The sequence below is a fragment of the Petaurus breviceps genome, unplaced genomic scaffold (genome assembly GCF_028583685.1).
Source record: "Petaurus breviceps papuanus isolate PSGF00001 unplaced genomic scaffold, PetGlider_PUasm1.0 151, whole genome shotgun sequence".
NCBI classification, from domain to species: Eukaryota; Metazoa; Chordata; class Mammalia; order Diprotodontia; family Petauridae; genus Petaurus; species Petaurus breviceps.
The window spans coordinates 9,669,579-9,678,520 of record NW_027185712.1 but is presented as its reverse complement, the minus strand read 5'-3'; the positions used below and the strand labels follow the sequence as shown (position 1 = coordinate 9,678,520).

The 8,942-nt window shown below is 37.4% G+C and overlaps 1 pseudogene; it reads left to right on the top strand.

Moving 5' to 3' along the window:
• The first annotated feature begins 5,630 nt into the window (after positions 1-5,630).
• LOC138153674 (large ribosomal subunit protein eL27-like) lies at positions 5,631-6,090 on the top strand (annotated as a pseudogene).
• Positions 6,091-8,942: the final 2,852 nt, after the last annotated feature.

Genomic DNA, 8,942 nt, shown 5'->3' with positions numbered 1-8,942 from the left:
CACACACACACACACACACACACACACACACACACACACACACACACCTTTAACTAGGCCCTAAGTTCTATGAGTGGACCAGGGATGAGGAACCTTGGCCTTGAGGTGGCCACATTGGTCTTCTAGGTCCTTGGATGCAGCCTTTTGACTGAATTCAAGTTTTAGAGAACAAATTCTTTTTTCTGTTTTTTTTTTCTTTTGCTTTTTGGAGGGGGAAGGCAGGGCAATTGGAGTTAAATGACTTGATCAAGGTCACATAGCTAGTAAGTGTTAAGTGTCTGAGTTCAAATTTGAACTCAGGTCCTCCTGACTCCAGGGCTGATGCTCCATTCACTGTGCCACCTAGCCACCCCAACAAATTCTTTTATCAAGGAAATTTGTTTCTTTAAAGTTTGGATTCAGTCAAAGGGCCACACTTGAGGACCTAGAGGGCCATATCTGGCTGCAGTTTCTCCATACCTGGTTTGGACTATGTTGTCATATTTCCCTCAGCATAGCTCACTATAAGAATTAAATTAATTTAAATTGTACCTTTCCTTTGAGAATTCATAGTTTGGGATTCTTAAGTCTTTTGTTTTTCAGTGAATATATGTCATGCATCATTGATGAGATTATAAATTCCTCGAGAATTGAGACTTGCTCTTCTATTTCTTGGTATATTGCATAGACCTAGTCATTACATCTGAATATTTCTTTGCAAATATCTCTTGACCAACATAATCTAGAGGATGTCATGCTGGATTAGAATAATAATTTATCCAGTCAATACCATGCCTAGAACAGTGATGCCCATTGTGGGAAAATGTAGTAATTGCCCTTTAGAATATTATATAGATGACTTCCCTTAAATTCTTCAAGGATCTATGACACATAAAAATAAAGACACACAAACATGTTAACATCATGCATGTATACATTATAACACATGTATATCTGTATGCACATGCATGGATGTATATGTGTGTATACACATATAAATCACCTGGTAGCTGAGAATCTAATGATGAGCCTCTCTGAATTTAGCAAGGCTGGTTCTTGAACTCTAGGCCTAGGCAGTTCCCAAACCTATGCTTAAAGCCTTTGTACCCTGGTGGGACTGAACAGAGCTTGTGCTCTGTGGGCATAGCCTTCAGAAATCCAGGGTCACCTCCACAGAAACCAAGGGATTAGCTAGCTAAAAAGAAAATACAGAAATACATTGTTAGCTCCACTTTACCCTCACAGACGTGTGTGCTTTTATCCTCCGGGGGGAAAAATAGGCTGTGGCTATATTTGCTCCACTCTGGAAGATTCAGATGGAAGATACAAAATTCAGGTGACCATCTGGATGGGATTTATTAAAAATAAAAAATAAATCAGTACTCATTTATAAAAAGATAGTCAATAAGAATTTTTAAAAAGATGAAATTTAATTAAACTTGTCATGTACAAAGCCTTTTTGGGTTTGCACTAGAAAACAGGATCTGTGCTCATGAAAAATTTTGCTATCTTGTTTGAAAGACGAGACATATACACATGTTGCAATTCAAGAACAAAACAATAGCTTTGAAAGTGCTAAATTATGGTAAGTGTGCACATACAATAAGAATTCAGGAAAGGGAGAGCTAAAATGGGCTACTTTCATCAAGGAAGTCTTCATAGAGGTTGTGGAAATGAGTGAGTCATAAATAGTGGATGGAGAAATTAATATTACTGCTCCAGTAATAACAATATTATTAATAATAATCATAATCACAATTTATATAGCAATTTAAGATTTACAATGCACTTTAAAAATTTTATTCTATTGTGATTCTCACAAAAGCCCTTAGTACTAGATAATATTGCCCCCGTTTTATAGAAGAGGAAAGTAAGATTTAGGAAAGCTAAGTGAAAATATTATATATCTATCTATATATATGTATATATATATAATTTAGGGAAATATGTATACATAATTTAGGGAATATATATATATATATACACATATATGTAGAGATATACACATATATCTGTATGTGTGTATATGTATATATACATACATAAATAAGTGACTCGTGTAAAAGGTGACTGAGCTTTCACACTCAGGATACAAATTCAGGTCTTCCTAATTCCCAGGCCTGAGATCTACCCACTACTGTCTCTAGCTGTCTGAAAGGCAAACATCCAAGGTGAGAAGGAGAAATGAAGAACTGAGATAATCTCAAACTGAATAATCAGACTGAGGGCACTAGGATGATGGGTAGACTTCACTTTAGCAGGCCTTCATTTCTGTCTCTGCTGAGTGGGGGCCATCCTCTCTTGTGCAGAGCTAGGCATTTCTACCAGGCAATTATGGAGCTCAATCCCCTTCCCTGAGGAATGAGCCCATTTTGCACATGGAATATACAAATAAATAAAGGTACCCCTAGAGTTTGCGCTGCATGCTTTTAGAGATTTGATGAAATTTGATTAAATTCTTTGTTGTTGTTGTTGTTATTATGCTTTCATCACCTTTGTCATTGTGTCTACACTTCTGAACTCCACTGGGGAGCTGCAGTAACAAGGTATCACAGAGCTGGCTTTTCTCACTCTAATTCCAGCCTGCCAGAAGCAGCAAATACTGGATTTCTCAGGAGAAAACCCCTTGTCATACAATTTACTGCCCAATTTTGCACACCCGAGAGGTTTAGCTACAACTAGTTTCCAGAGTTCCAAATAAGCTTACCAGTTAGGGGCTACTTATCCACAACAAACTCTCAATGAATCCACGTGGAAACTATGAATTATGACTCCAGTTTTAACAAATGAAAGGTATTTGGAAGGAAGAAAATATTTGTGGTTGTTGTTGAGTCACGTATGACTTTTTGTGGCACTATTTAGGGTATTCTTGGTAGAAATACGGGACTGGTTTGCCATTTGCTTCTATAGTTCATTTTATAGATGAGGAAACTGAGTCAAATAGGGTTAAGTGACTTGTCCAGGGTCACACACCTAGGAAGTGTCTGAGCTCAAATTTGAACTCAGGAAGATGAGTCTTCAGCCCCAGCACTGCACCACCTAACTGGTAACAGAAAACTAGAAAAGAACACTGTTGATCTCAGAGGATGAGGTAAAAGTATGAGGTAAAAATGGGGATATTTGATTTATCTACCTCTCAAGATAACTGTGAGACTTATAGTGTATTTTAGAGTGTTTTGCAAACAAAGTATCATATAAATGTAAGCTATCAATATTTGGGGAGGGGGAAGAATTTTACTCCTTATGCTAATTCACTAGTAAAAGTATTACAGGATCAGAATGATACCAGGGGCTCAGAATTTGTAAAGCCTTGAATGCCAGGCAGAAAACTTTAGGCCTAAACTGGTATGTAGCAGGGATGCCATTGACAAAATTATATCTGTCTGTTGCCATAGTCTCCTTTCCTCACTTGGTTGGCATATACTACCCATCTCATTTAGCCCAGGTTAATTTAAGTCCGTGAGGCCACCCCTCATAATTTCTAAAACGTTGCAAAATTTTTCTTCAGTCCAGTCCTTCTCCCTTCTCTGGATAACTTCAATATTCATGTTAATGAATCTTCTACTTCCTGGCCTCTTGCTTCTTTTTTTTTTCTCTCCTTTTCATTTTATCATCAAATCCAGTCCACTTCACCTCTGCTACTTCAGCCCTATTCTTGACCTAATGGCTACACTTCCTAATTGAAGGGAGCCTGAAGAATCTTTATTAAGCACCCACATTTAGAAACAAACGTGTGTAATATTAAAAGCAGTTACATGTGGAAAAACTCAAGGGGAGAGGAATTATTTTTACCCAGCTCTAAGATATGGTATGTGTATGTATGTGTTGGTGTTTATTTCTGTGTGTATGTGTGTGTGTGTGTGTGTGTGTGTGTGTGTGTGTGTGTGTTAGCTCCACTAACTGGGAGATACAGATGTTACTGAAGAAGGTGTTACTTTAGGAAAAAAGAAATGTGGTGGCATCCCTCATAGGATTATCTTGGCAGGTCATTGACCTTTATTGCTAGGCATCCATGCTGTCATTCACCCAAGTTATATTCATTGGATGCATCCTAGGCCAAGGCACTATGTGATGTGTTTATGGCAGGGGTGGGGAACCTGTGGTCTTGAGGTCACAGGTGGCCTTCTAGGTTCTTGGGTAAGACCTTTTGACTGAGTCCAAGATTTACGGTAACAAATCCTTTTATTAAGGAGATCTGTTCTTTGAAGTTTGGATTCAGTCAAAGGGCCACACTTGAGCACCTAAAGGGCCAGATGTGGCCTCAAGGCCACAGGTTACCCACCCCTGACTTAGGGGATCTAAAGAATAGAAGATACAATCCCTGCCCATGAGAAGCTAATGATTCAGAATGGGGAAACAATACATCAAGGGATTGAAACAGATAATAATTTTAAATAATTATATAAAACAACAATTAAAATTAAATGGTTGTACAACACAATCTCTCGGGTCGCTTCTATTAGTAAAACCTACGATCCTTACACAAAAGATATAAAAAAGACATAATGAAGCAATACATGACTGATTGTCAAGTAGTATAGTCCCTTAGCCCCAAACGCCTAAGGTATAGGAATTGTTTTGCATCTATCTACCTCATATGTAAAGGAGGAAAGGGGAGTTGAGAGGGAGAGACAATGGGGTTATTGCAAAAGTACATATTGCATATGTACTTTTAGCATTGTCACACAGATCTTTATTTAGGTCTAGCAAAATAACCAGGATCAATACAGTAGCAAAAATAAGCATTCTATAGATTGAATAAATGACAGATCTCATATATATGTACTACTTTTCTCCTAACTGTATATTAATCAGAAGTATTTATTAAGCACCCACTGTATACCAAGCATTATTCTATGCACTGAGGATAGAAAAAAATAGCAGCAACAACAAAAGAAACAATGGAAATTGATATAAAAGCGTTGTTGAATTCATAGTAGCATTTTGTTATGTATTTTCTCAATTAGGGGTTCCTAATACAGCAATTGCTACACAAGAGAAAGGTTTGGGGTCAGGGGAAAGGAGGAGTTGTGGGATTTTTTGTTTATTTTTGTTTTAGATGAAAAATGTCTTCATATTGGGAACCACCATCTGTCAAGGTTTGTCCTTTTCTCCGGATGAATATGTACAGGCATATTGTGTTTTATAGTAGTTTGCTTTATTGCACTTTGCAGATATTGCTTTTTTTTTTACAAATTGAAGGTTTGTGCATCAAGCAAGTCTATCAGCATCTTTTTTTCCAATAGCATATGCTCACATTGTATCTCTGTGTCATGTTTTTGCTATTTCTCTCAGTATTATCTGTCTGTCTGTCTGTCTATCTATCGTTATATGTGATTAGTGATCTTTGATGTTACTATTCTAACTGTTTTGAGGCACCACGAACCACAATTATGTAGGATGGTGATCAATCAATAAATGTAGTGTATTTTCTGACTGCTCCACCAACTGGCTATTCCCCTGTCTCTGTCTCTCTTCTTGGGCCTCCCTATTCAACTAAGACACAACAATATTGAAATTAGGCAAATTAACAACCCTACAATGGCCTCTAAGTGTTCAAGTGAAAGAAAGAGCCAATCAATGCAGGAAAATTCATTACTATCTTATTTTAAGAAATTGCCACAGGTAGGAGCGACTCTCTTCATGTCGAAATGGGCAAGTTCATGAAACCCGGGAAGATGGTGCTGGTCCTGGCTGGGTGGTACAGGGCATAAAGCCGTCATCATCAAGAACATTGATGATGGGACCTCTGACAGGCCCTACAGCCATGCCTTGGTGGCAGGTATCGATCGCTACCCTCGAAAAGTGACTGCAGCAATGGGCAAAAAGAAGATTGCCAAGAGATCAAAAATCAAATCATTTGTGAAAGTTTATAACTACAACCACCTCATGCCCACCAGATACTCTGTGGATATCCCATTGGACAAAAGAGCTGTCAACAAGGATGTGTTCCGTGGCCCTGCACTAAAATGTAAGATAAGGAGGGAGGCCAAGGTCAAGTTTGAGGAAAGGTACAAGACAGGCAAAAACAAGTGGTTCTTCCAGAAGCTACGGTTTTAGAACTGCTGTGCTGGTCAGTAAATAAAATGTTTACTAAAAATGAAAAAAAAAAAGAAATTGCCACAGCCACCCCAGTCTTCAGCAACTACCACCCTGATCAGTCAGCAGCCATCAGCATCTAGGTAAGACCCTCCATCAGCAAAAAGATTATGACTCGCTGAAGGCTCAGATGATGGTTAGCAATTTTTGACAATAAAGTATTTTTAACTAAGGTTTAATTAAGGCTTTTTAAAAGACATAATACTATTGCACACTTAAAAGACTACAGTATAGTATAAACATAATTTTTATATGTACTGGGAAACCAAAAACATTGTGTGACTTGTTTTATTGCAAAATTTGCTTTATCATGTTGGTCTGGAACTTAACCTGACCACTGTAATAAAGCAAGTGTTTCAGTAAAGCAAGTCACACATTTTTTGTCACACAATATCTTTGAAGTATGCCTATAATTGGATTACAAAGTCCTTATGATGAGAATGAAGATTAAGACTAGCAGTTCAAATGAATGAACATGGTCAATTTAAAACAAACATTAAGTAGAGATAAAAAGTCTTCTGAGTTCAGATTAAGGAGAGAAGGAATCACTTGCTTAGGGCCTTGAAAGGATAGATAGAACTCAAGAGAGAAGAGAGGGGTGGGGTGATGAGAATAGGGAAGGGATGAACTTAAGAAAGCCAAAGCCGTGTTTGGAGCAAATCTGTAGTGACCAATTTGAATTGTTGTAGCATCATATTCTCCCTCATCAGTTATCTGTACCAATTCCCTAGGCTTCATTTTGTCTTTTAGCCATACAGCTCCTGCCCTTTTTACCCACCTGACACTCCTTCCTCTTTCAGCCAGTCAATTGTATGTTTTTATCCTCAAGTTAAAGGGTTTCCTGTGGCTCCTTTGTGCTTGGCCTGGCTTCTGCCATTTTCATTTCTCCATCACATGGCTACCTCCGAATGGTGGCTTTCATGCCTAAACGGTGGGGTAAACACCAGTGTGAGAGACCACTGCTCCCTATTCAGACAAATGCTATTGAAAGCCTAGCTGACTTCTTGAAGCTCCCACTGAAGTAGAGAGACCTCTTCCTTCCTTCCTTTCTTTCTTTCTTTTTTTTTTTTGCTACTGAGGGTTTTTTTTCTCCATACCTTTTTCCTTGAGACTCTAGCAGGGCTCTTGAAACCTTTTTCTCTCGAGCTGTAGCTCTGCATGACTTCCATTATGAGCGTGGCTAAATAATTCTTAATGAATCCTTTCTTTATCAGCAGGATTCAGCCTATGTGAGGAGGATTTGCAGCCTTTAATTTTATATGGAGGACATGAATGGACCAGCATTATGGTTACCTGCTATTATTGGCGAGTGATGTTGATATTATTTAATTACAAAAAGTTTTCAATCTCCCCACAGTCTCTTTTCATGGCTCACCGCTCTACTAGTACAGGGCATATGATGGATATGGAATATATTTATGGTGACCAGGGAATATGTCTTGGAAATACATCCCTTAGAAATGTCATTATTGAAAAAATAGCTGTGGCTTGCCATGAACAGTGGTAGGTAGAGACTGTCAGCTCAAAACCATATATTCAAAAGAAGGACATTCCTAGTTAATGAGTATATACATGTGGTAGAATCAGAATATGAAAATGGTGAAAATGATCAAGAGACTTCAGTATGTAAGTACAGAATAAAGAGACAACAATTCTCCATTCTAGAAAGGTAAAGTGTAGAGGAAATAGGACCAGCTTGATGTAACCACTACCTTCTCTGACATTATTCTCTGAAATTACTCTCTATAGTAAATATTTCTTAAGCTTATGCCATCTCCCCAGAATGTAAGGTCTTTACTGGCGACAGTTGCCTTAGCCTTTTTTATATGCCTCATATGGTCTAGCATTGTTTTGTGCACAGTGGGCAATCAATCCGTATTTATTATTATTTTTATTTGAATGGTCAAAATCTATGAGAATGTGAAGAGTATGAGATAGGACTTCACTACATCTCAATATAGTGAAACTTGGAGACAAACCTTTTGATGAAAGTACTACTTTAATCATTATAGTCACCTGATAAAATGTCAAACCTATCCTGAAGAGGTGGTCTAAGATAAAAATACAGATAGATGAAAAAATATATAGAGAAAATCCTGAATGATTGCCTCAGAATCTATTATTAAGAGAAATTAAGATGTTTGGTCAATGTTTCTAATTTTTGAGGTTAGAAAAAATATAGAGACAGAATTTTGGCTTGGCTGGACCTAACTTACTGAGACTTGGCTCAGTCTAACTCTTTGTGGTAATTTTGATGCTTTTATTAGTTAAGGCAGTTTCAGAGGGGATAGTAATGATACTCATGTCTTTATGCAGATAAATTGATGGGTGGTGATAACTTGTGATACCTAGACTTTTCATTGATGTTTGATAGCACAGACACATACTGATTATATAGGGTTGCTTTTTAAATTAGTTATAACTTTTACATTATTTATAATATTAATTTAGCCTCTTATGCTTGACCCTATAGCAGAGTTCTTAACTTTTTTTACTTGTTTGTTTAGGACCCACTTGACAATCTGATCAAGCCAGTGGACCCTTTCTTGGAATAATGTTTTAAATGCATAAAATAAAATTCATAGGATTGCAAAAATCAATTATGTTGAATTACAGTTATCTAAATATGTATTTTTAAAAGCTTATGATCTTCAGATGAAGAACTCCTACCCTGTAATAACTTTAGTATGAAGCCGTGAAAAAGAGTGTGGTGTATTAAATAAGGGACTTGTCTTTGGAGTCAGGAAATATGTGTTGAAGTCCAGATCCTAACCCAAACTAGTTACATGACCTTGGGCAAGTCTCTTAACATTTTAAGCCACTTTCAAGACAGAAGGTGCAAAAAGGTTGCTGATTTGCAATGA